Genomic DNA, 8200 nt, shown 5'->3' with positions numbered 1-8200 from the left:
TCTGAGTTCCAACTGTAATTTTTTTTTTTTTTAACGTGCTGATCCTACTGTTATCATTCAAGTTCCTTTAACAGCCTAATCTGTCCTGCAAAATTGTCAGTTAGGCAGGTTACCCAGGTTAGGCAACCACGGGTTGCAGGAAATAAATTTGCAGGATTCCCCCATTATCACAGACAGTGCTGACAGAGGAATCCCTCCTGCAGAGCAATTGTCTGCTCCTGGCAGGGGGGTGGGGGCAGGGAAAGCTGTCTCCACTGGGAGAAGACAGTGAATATTGATAGCAGCTGTAGCAGGAGAACCTGACAGGCTGGTTGTACCCAAATTGAGTGATTGATCAACTTGGTACTTGGTACATTCAGCCTTCCCTTTAACAGCTGAGATTCAAACTGTGTATGGCCAGCCTTAGAGAGTTGAGACAAACCATTTACTGTAACTCTCTCAGGGGTGCACATTGCCCAAAAAAAGGGGAGGATGGTGAGAGATGACGCAGAGAAGGCTGTACTAAATACTTTCTTCTCCTCAGTTTTTTCCGTTTTTACATAGGAAAAGAAGGGGTATACCCACCACAACTGTATTGTTAGTAACACATCACAGGACATAACCTTGTGGCTAACAGAGGCCGGAGTCAAGAAAAGACTAGATAAGCTTAACATAGGCAACATATGAGGATTGAGTGAGCGCTAAGACCAACACAGTGTTGACCCCCAGCCTGATTGCTTTCAGTAGGGAGCTAATACACAAGATGGTGAAGTATAAAAAACATTGGCTGTAATAAAGTCCATATGGTTCGGGGGAAGATAACAACTTTAGAAGGCAGCCCCATTGAAGGATGAGAATCAATGTTAACATAAGCAAATCACCAGGACCAGATGGCTTTCACCCAAGAGTCCTCAAAGAACTCAGTCAGGTTATAGCTAGACCATTATTCCTAATATTTGCGGACAGCATACTGACAGGTATTGTACCAGCTGATTGGAGAAAAGCCAGTCTGGTTCCAATATTCAAAAGGCCAGAGACATATTTCTGGAAACTACAGGCCAGTCAGCCTAACATCAATAGTAGGTAAATTATTGGAGGGGATGAAAAGGGACTATATCCAAGATTTTGCAGAAGAAAACATTTCATTAGTAGTATCAGCATGGGTTTGCGAAGGGTCGTTCCTGCCAGATCTGTTAAAATGATGTAAGGTAATGCACTTGGGGGCTAAAAACATAAAGGCAAACTACTCACTAGGGGGAGATCCTCTGGGGGAATCAAGGATGGAGAAAGATCTGGGGGTCCTAGTAGAAGACAAACTGAGCAATAGCATGCAATTTTAAAGCTGTAGCTACCAAAGCAGGCAGAATTTTACCATGCATAAAATATGGTATATACTCCAGGGATATAACTATAATCCTTTTAATCTTTTTTTCTTTTTCCTTTGCAGTGACTCTTTTGTTGCCTTGATCAGTACATTTTGTGTATTCTGTTTAATATATGCCATAAGGAATGATCCAGGGTATGCATGGAAATGCTGCACTCCTTTGCTGGGTATCTTTAATAAGCTTGTGATGTTTGTCTGTAGAGTGAAGAGAGCATGAGGTTAGTGACATTTGAGAACATCAAAATGCTGAGTGCACAGAGAATATAAAAGAACTCCCATCACAAGCCCCTCCCAGCTCTGAAGAAACCCGTGTGACGAGTGAAATGCATCAGTATGATGCCATCACGTTTGTGAAGTGAGGACACAGCTAGTTTATCACAGACACTCCTTCCATCCCATGGATGTAACGTGGTGTGATCCCCTGGTGTGAACGGAGGCTGTAGCATGAGGTGTTTGCCGAACAGGGAACTGGAATCCTTCTCCCTCAGTTAAGATATTGCTTCTATCCAAGATTGAATGTGACAGTTTTGGAATACTGGAGAGTGGTGAGCTGTATTGAAACATTTATACCCAGCTCTGAGTTGACATTGTTACACAACTCCTTCCTCCCCCTCCCCCGATTCTACCATCAAGTCCATCCCTGCTGCACACACACCACAGCCCCGGTCGCTAACAAGTGTATACGGAGGCTGCATCGCACGGTGTTTGCAAGCCACCCCTCAATACATTATTACCCCTCAATACATCACGGAATAGAGTGACTATAACTCAGCCCCTTCCACCACACCATCTTGATGTACCCAACCATAGCAGTTAATTCACTGTTTAAGAGTCAATTACAAGAACATTCCAATGCTTCTTATTCATAAATACACCATCGGTATCTACTTGCAATATAATTCAACCCGGGGATTGCTTATAACTTGGTCCAAATATATATACATCTATATATACTGAATCTGACTGTTGATCTGTTACCATTTACCTGTGAGAACGTCACAGTGCTCCATATATTGAGCGTACTTAACCTCTTGAGACTTGTGATTTAATTCCTTAATAAGGTTCTTTGCTTCTCAGATCCAGTTATATCCAATGTGATTGTGGGTGAATGAGTGTCTGTGGTAGCTACCTGTGCCTTGACAACATTGTCCAATTTTAATTGAACACGGTGGAGGTGAAATTTTTTTTTATACTTTATAAAAGTGTTTTTTCTTTAATAAAGAAATTTGTATTTTTGCTATTACCGACTGTTTCTCCTTGATGAATCTCTTTGGATCTCTTGTCCCATTTTATATGATATAAAATTATAATCCTGCCACTTTATAAAACTCTGGTCAGGCCACATCTGGCGTATTTCGTTGAGTTCTGGACCCCTATCCTCAGAAGGGATGGGCTGGAGCTGGAGTGAAGAAAGTACAAAGAAGGGCAACAAAATTATTAAGGGGACTGGATGACCTCAATTACATTACCTCAATTAATCACACTGTTCTCGCTGGAGAAGAGACACTTGAGAGGGGACATAATAGCGATTTTCAAATACCTCAATGGTGATCGCAGCATAGGAATAAAACGATTTAATCTCAGGGACTATAAGAGGACACAGGGCCACACAATGAGATTGGAGGAGAAGCAGTTTAACCTTAAGCTGTGCAGGGGGTTTAAGAGTGGTGGTGTCAGTGGGGAATATTGATATTTTTAAGACTCTTGGACGTGCATCTTAAAGAACACAACATACAGGGATATGGGAAATGATATCGACACTGACACACATACACCTACACAGGTTGAACTGGATGGACTATTGCCTTTATTCAACCCTACCAACTATGTAACTATACAGCAATGGTCAGCTTTTATTAATTTAGAATAAAAGGGAAAAAACTGTTTTTGTAACTGCTTAAAAAGTGTTAGTTGAAGTTAAAGTTGTTGTTAACCAAAAAAAATAAAAATAAAGATCCTGTTCCTTTAAAGCATGTTATACAGCACAGTGCTTGTGCTATTTCATTTTGGCCCCCTGTAACACCTGAAATACTTGGCTGATCTTACCTGGTTATGCCCTCCCCTTTGTAAACTGACCACAGTATATCATGGCTGCTAAGCCCTGACACCGCGGTCAGTTTACATGCCTCCATTATCCGCTCTCTCCTCTGTTCTCTCCTCTGTCCTCTCCCCCCTCCCTCCCTGCCTGTCAGCTCCATGCCTGCTACCTCCACTCCTGCTGCTCAAATTACTGTTATTTTTTTACACTATCCTCGCTGTTTATTCATGTAATCTGCCCTGTGTCTGTGCCTTATAAAAATTATGCAGCTATATACCTAATTTCATAGCGGCGATCAGCGCTCACGTGACTCACGGCCTCTCTCCACCTCTCCTCCTCCCCTCCTGACTGACATCAGCGGGGGCATCCTCGGCCCTGCCCACTGCAGCTCTCAGGCCAAGAGAGGAAAAAGGCGCCGGGTCATGTGAGCGAAGATCGGTGCTCTGAAAACAGGTATATAGCTGCATTATTTTTATAAGGCACAGACACAGGGGCACATTACATGAATAAACAGAGAGGATGGTATAATTTTACTTGGTGGGTTAACAACCACTTTAAGCTTTCATGTGTTATTTATTCATGTAAATTCCATCTAAAGGGCATACACATAGTTACATAGTTAGTCTGGTTGAAAAAAGACACAAGTCCATCTAGTTCAACCAATTGGACATACACAAATACACACAGATTTTTTTTTTTTTCAAACAGCGTGTTGAATGAAAAAACTCACAGATCCCTGCACCCAGATAAACAATGTAGATGAAGAGATCACTCCTGTTGCACTATTGTATTCTGACATTGGGTACTCCCCCCTGTCAGAATACACTGATCAGCACTGCAGTCATTGGCTGCACTTGCTAATTGAATGCTGGTTTTCCAGGACGACCATGTGACAGGAGCAGTTTAGGAGGCCCCGTTCACATCTAGCGATTTGGGATTTGCCCTGGAATGCTGGCAAAACGTAGCATGCGTGTTTTGGTGTCATTCATTTTCAATGGCACCTAAATGTGGTTTGGTTTGCCACATGTTTTTTATTTTTAAAGAAAAAAAATGAGACTTTAGTATCACTTTAAAAATTGCAATGTTTGCCTTGATATTTGGCTTTGTTCATCTACATTACATATTGTGTAATAATATTATTCCAGGCTAGTATATGATCAACCACAAAGCAGTATTTATGTATAAAATTATTAACACCACATGTATTTTAAAAATAAATAAGCATCAAATTCAATAATCATTTGTGCAATACTTTACCCAGAGGATACAAACCCATCAAAGCGCAAATAGTGAGAAGAAATCCATGATTAAAATAAGTTCATTGAAGTCCACTCAGGTTGCAACTCATTAGCCCAGGAATAATAGCCGACCTCTGGGTTTGGACCCTGGGGTTCATCCCTGTCAGAAACATATAATTTAAAATCTTAAATCAAAAGCGTGCTTTTAAAAATTCTGGGACTGCAGGAGAACCACTAATGGGAGCTTCTCTAATCTCTTTCATGGGAGAACAGAGATGAATGTGCATCTAAAATGATCTGAAGTTTTAAATGGGTGATAAATGCAAAGAAGCAATCACCTACTTCTGAATGTCCATCACTTCTGTAAATTTGTTAGTTTTGTTTACTGTTGCTTACTGTTATCTGAAAATATATTTCTATATATCCATGAGAATTAAATAAAAATACTATAATGGCCACATTGCACAAAACATACCTATTCTTTTCTTAAGACTTCACTGTGTCACTTGCCTGAGAAGTATTTTAGCACATCTAAAAAAATATTTCAATTGGCATTCTGATCCAGTAATTTCAGTAGAATAAAACAACAAGCTTTATTTATACAAAGGCTGATCTGATGTGATAGCATTTGAATTACAATTCACTTTGTTAAAAAGAAATTCATTTAGAAGACCTGAAGAATTTATATCAAAACTGAAATCTTCTAAGCATTGCATTGTCCGGCTTGGTTTTAAATGCAGAAAATCATCAAACCAGAGCATTCCCCAGGGGCTTCAGGTTCAGCATACACCTTTATCACAAAGTACATCATTCAAGGACAACAGATTAACTGCTTCTAAACAAACTTATCTGTGACAAATTAGACATGTAATATTTAGAGTCTATTTTCTGTTTTGGGCTCTAACTCTTTTCAGTAAATGGACCTCACAAAACCTTCATGTAATACATTTTAAAGGGAAACTGCCATCCAGCAAATGCAATAAAAAAAACATAACTGGACAGATCTACATCTTCATATTTCTGCATGAATTACTTACAGTACTTACAGTTCAGCTCTTTTCAGAGCAATCTCAACCTTGGGCTGCTGTGAACAAAAATAGAATAAGGTCAACCTTTACAACACCCTACTGTTTGCTTTTATAAAGAAGCAAGTGAAATGACTCAACAAAGAAAATAATCTGCACTAAAATCAGTGATTAATGATTAATAAACAGCTGCACTCACTGTATTGCATGCCCCAATACTAAAACATAACAATAAACAAAAATGTGTTTCGCTGTGAATATACTCAAACAAACATGTATTCAAATAATCAAAATCATGTATAAATCATGTATAAAATACACTGATGAGAATAAACTGCAAAAAAAGAAAATACATCAATATATACATGTAAAGCTGTAAACATGTGCATTCATAAATGATATTATTCAATAAAGTGCCCAGTAAGGTATACAGATTGGATATTTTCAATTAAAGTGCCAATTATTCTGTGCAAAGCATAAAAAAAAAAAAATGTTCATTCAAAATGACAAATCTTCAAATGTGGTATAAAGTTGGTAAATGATATAGACAGAGGAGTCCCAATTCCAAATACTGGTGGTGACACAGGTGCTCCACACGTGCTTAATTACAATCCAAAAGTGCTCCAAGTGATTCCTTGTCCGTGCTCCACCATATATAATAATGAATAAATGCTAACCAGTAGGGATGAGCCGGACACCCCCTCCAGTTCGGTTCGCACCAGAACATGCAAACAGGCAAAAAATTTGTGCGAGCATGAGAACACCATTAAAGTCTATAGGATATGAACATGAAAAATTGAAAGTGCTAATTTTAAAGGCTTATATGCAAGTTATTGCCATAAAAAGTGTATGGGGACCTGGGTACTGCCCTAGGGGACATGTATCAATGCAAAAAAAAGTTTTAAAAACAACCGTTTTTTTCAGGAGCATTGATTTTAATAATGCTTAATGTGAAACAAAAAAAATGAAATATTCCTTTAAATATTGTGCCTTGGGGGTCCCCTTAGTCTGCCTGTAAAGTAGGGCGTCTATTACAGTACCGCAGCAAAATTGAATTTCTAAAGGAAAAAATGTCATTTAAAATTGCTCGCAGCTGTTATGTATTGTCGGCTCCCGGCAATACGGATCAAGAACCATTGAAAAAAACAGTTTGTGGTCCCCCCAGTCCATACCAGGCCCTTTGGGTCTGATATGGATATTAAGGGAAGCTCCATGCCGAAATTTAGAAAAAAAATGGCGTGGGGGTCCCCCCAAAATCCATACCAGGCCCTTATCCAGGCATGCAACCTGGAAGGTCAGGATGGGGGGCGGGGATGTGTGAGCACCCCCCTCCTGAACCATACCAAGGCAATCCCCTTAACATGGGGAGGGTGCTTTGGCCTTGTCCCCATGTTGATGGGAACAAAGGCCTCTTCCACACAACCCTTGCCCGATGGTTGTGGGGGCCTGCGGGCTGGGGGCTTATCGGAATCTGGAAGCCCCCTTTAACAAGGGGGCCCCCAGGTCCCGCCACCCCTATGTGAATGGGTATCAGATACATTGTACCCCTACCCATTCACCAAAAAAGTTAAAACGACAGGAGACAGTTTTGGACAATTCCTTTAAAAAAAAAAGTGGTCCCATGATGTCCATCCATCTTCAATCACACCACCCGATGGACCTGAAAAATTGAAAAAGAAAAAAGCTCCGCCTCCATGGGAGGCCTGCTGGCGACTGCTGCCTCTTGGCTGTGACAGCTGTTATATAGGCAAGGGCGGGGCCACCCGGTGATGTAAATGGGTGACCCCACCCCCTCTGATGTCACATGATGTCGCATGATGACAGAAGGGACGGGTCACCCAGTTACATCACTTGGTGGCCCCGCCCTTGCCTATATAACAGCTGTCACAGCCAAGAGACAGCAGTCGGCGGGAAGCCTCCCATCAAGGCGAAGCTTTTTTTTTCAATTTTTTGGGTCTGTCTGCGCCGTGATTGAAGATAGATGGACATCACAGAACACTTTTTTTTTTTAATAAAGGAATTGTCCAAAACTGCCTTCTGTCATTTTCACTTTTTTGACACCTCTTTGGTGAATTTGTAGGGGTACAACGTACCCGATACCCATCCACATGGGGGGGCAGGATCTGGGGGCTTCCAGATTCCGGTAAGCCCCCTGCCCAAATGGCTGGCTTGCCGCTTAACAGTTCTTGCCCAGGTAAGGGCGGAGCCACCTGGCAACTACACTAGGTGTCACCGTTCCCTTGTGACGTCACCGACCCAGCATGCACCATTTGGGTCAGCAGTGCGGCGGGCGTTGTGATTGACAATGGAGTTACATCGGGGGTGACTCGGTTAAATTGATGATAGGCAACTCCTATCCTCATATTGATTAGTGGTTCAAAATTAATAATAACTACTGAAGTAGGGAACAGACACAAAAGATACGCTCAGCATCTTTCCAAATAACTGTTCTGCTTTATTATGACGCAATTGAAGGTTTTTATGCACATGATTACGTAGGTATCACATTAATATTACAATTGTACGTTTATGGTAA

General features: G+C 40.9%; 1 long non-coding RNA gene across 1 annotated transcript; it reads right to left on the bottom strand.

The window, feature by feature from the left end:
* Positions 1-469: 469 nt before the first annotated feature.
* LOC141134572 (uncharacterized) lies at positions 470-4799 on the bottom strand. The gene is made up of 3 exons (XR_012243212.1): positions 4674-4799; positions 2608-2762; positions 470-1558 (listed from the first exon to the last, which is right to left on the bottom strand). It is a non-coding gene; the product is annotated as an uncharacterized lncRNA (long non-coding RNA).
* Between the last annotated feature and the right edge of the window lie 3401 nt (positions 4800-8200).

This window comes from Aquarana catesbeiana, linkage group LG03, assembly GCF_042186555.1.
Source record: "Aquarana catesbeiana isolate 2022-GZ linkage group LG03, ASM4218655v1, whole genome shotgun sequence".
Classification (NCBI taxonomy): Eukaryota; Metazoa; Chordata; class Amphibia; order Anura; family Ranidae; genus Aquarana; species Aquarana catesbeiana.
The sequence above is the reverse complement of the archived record's forward strand: the minus strand, read 5'-3'. Positions and strand labels throughout refer to the sequence as shown.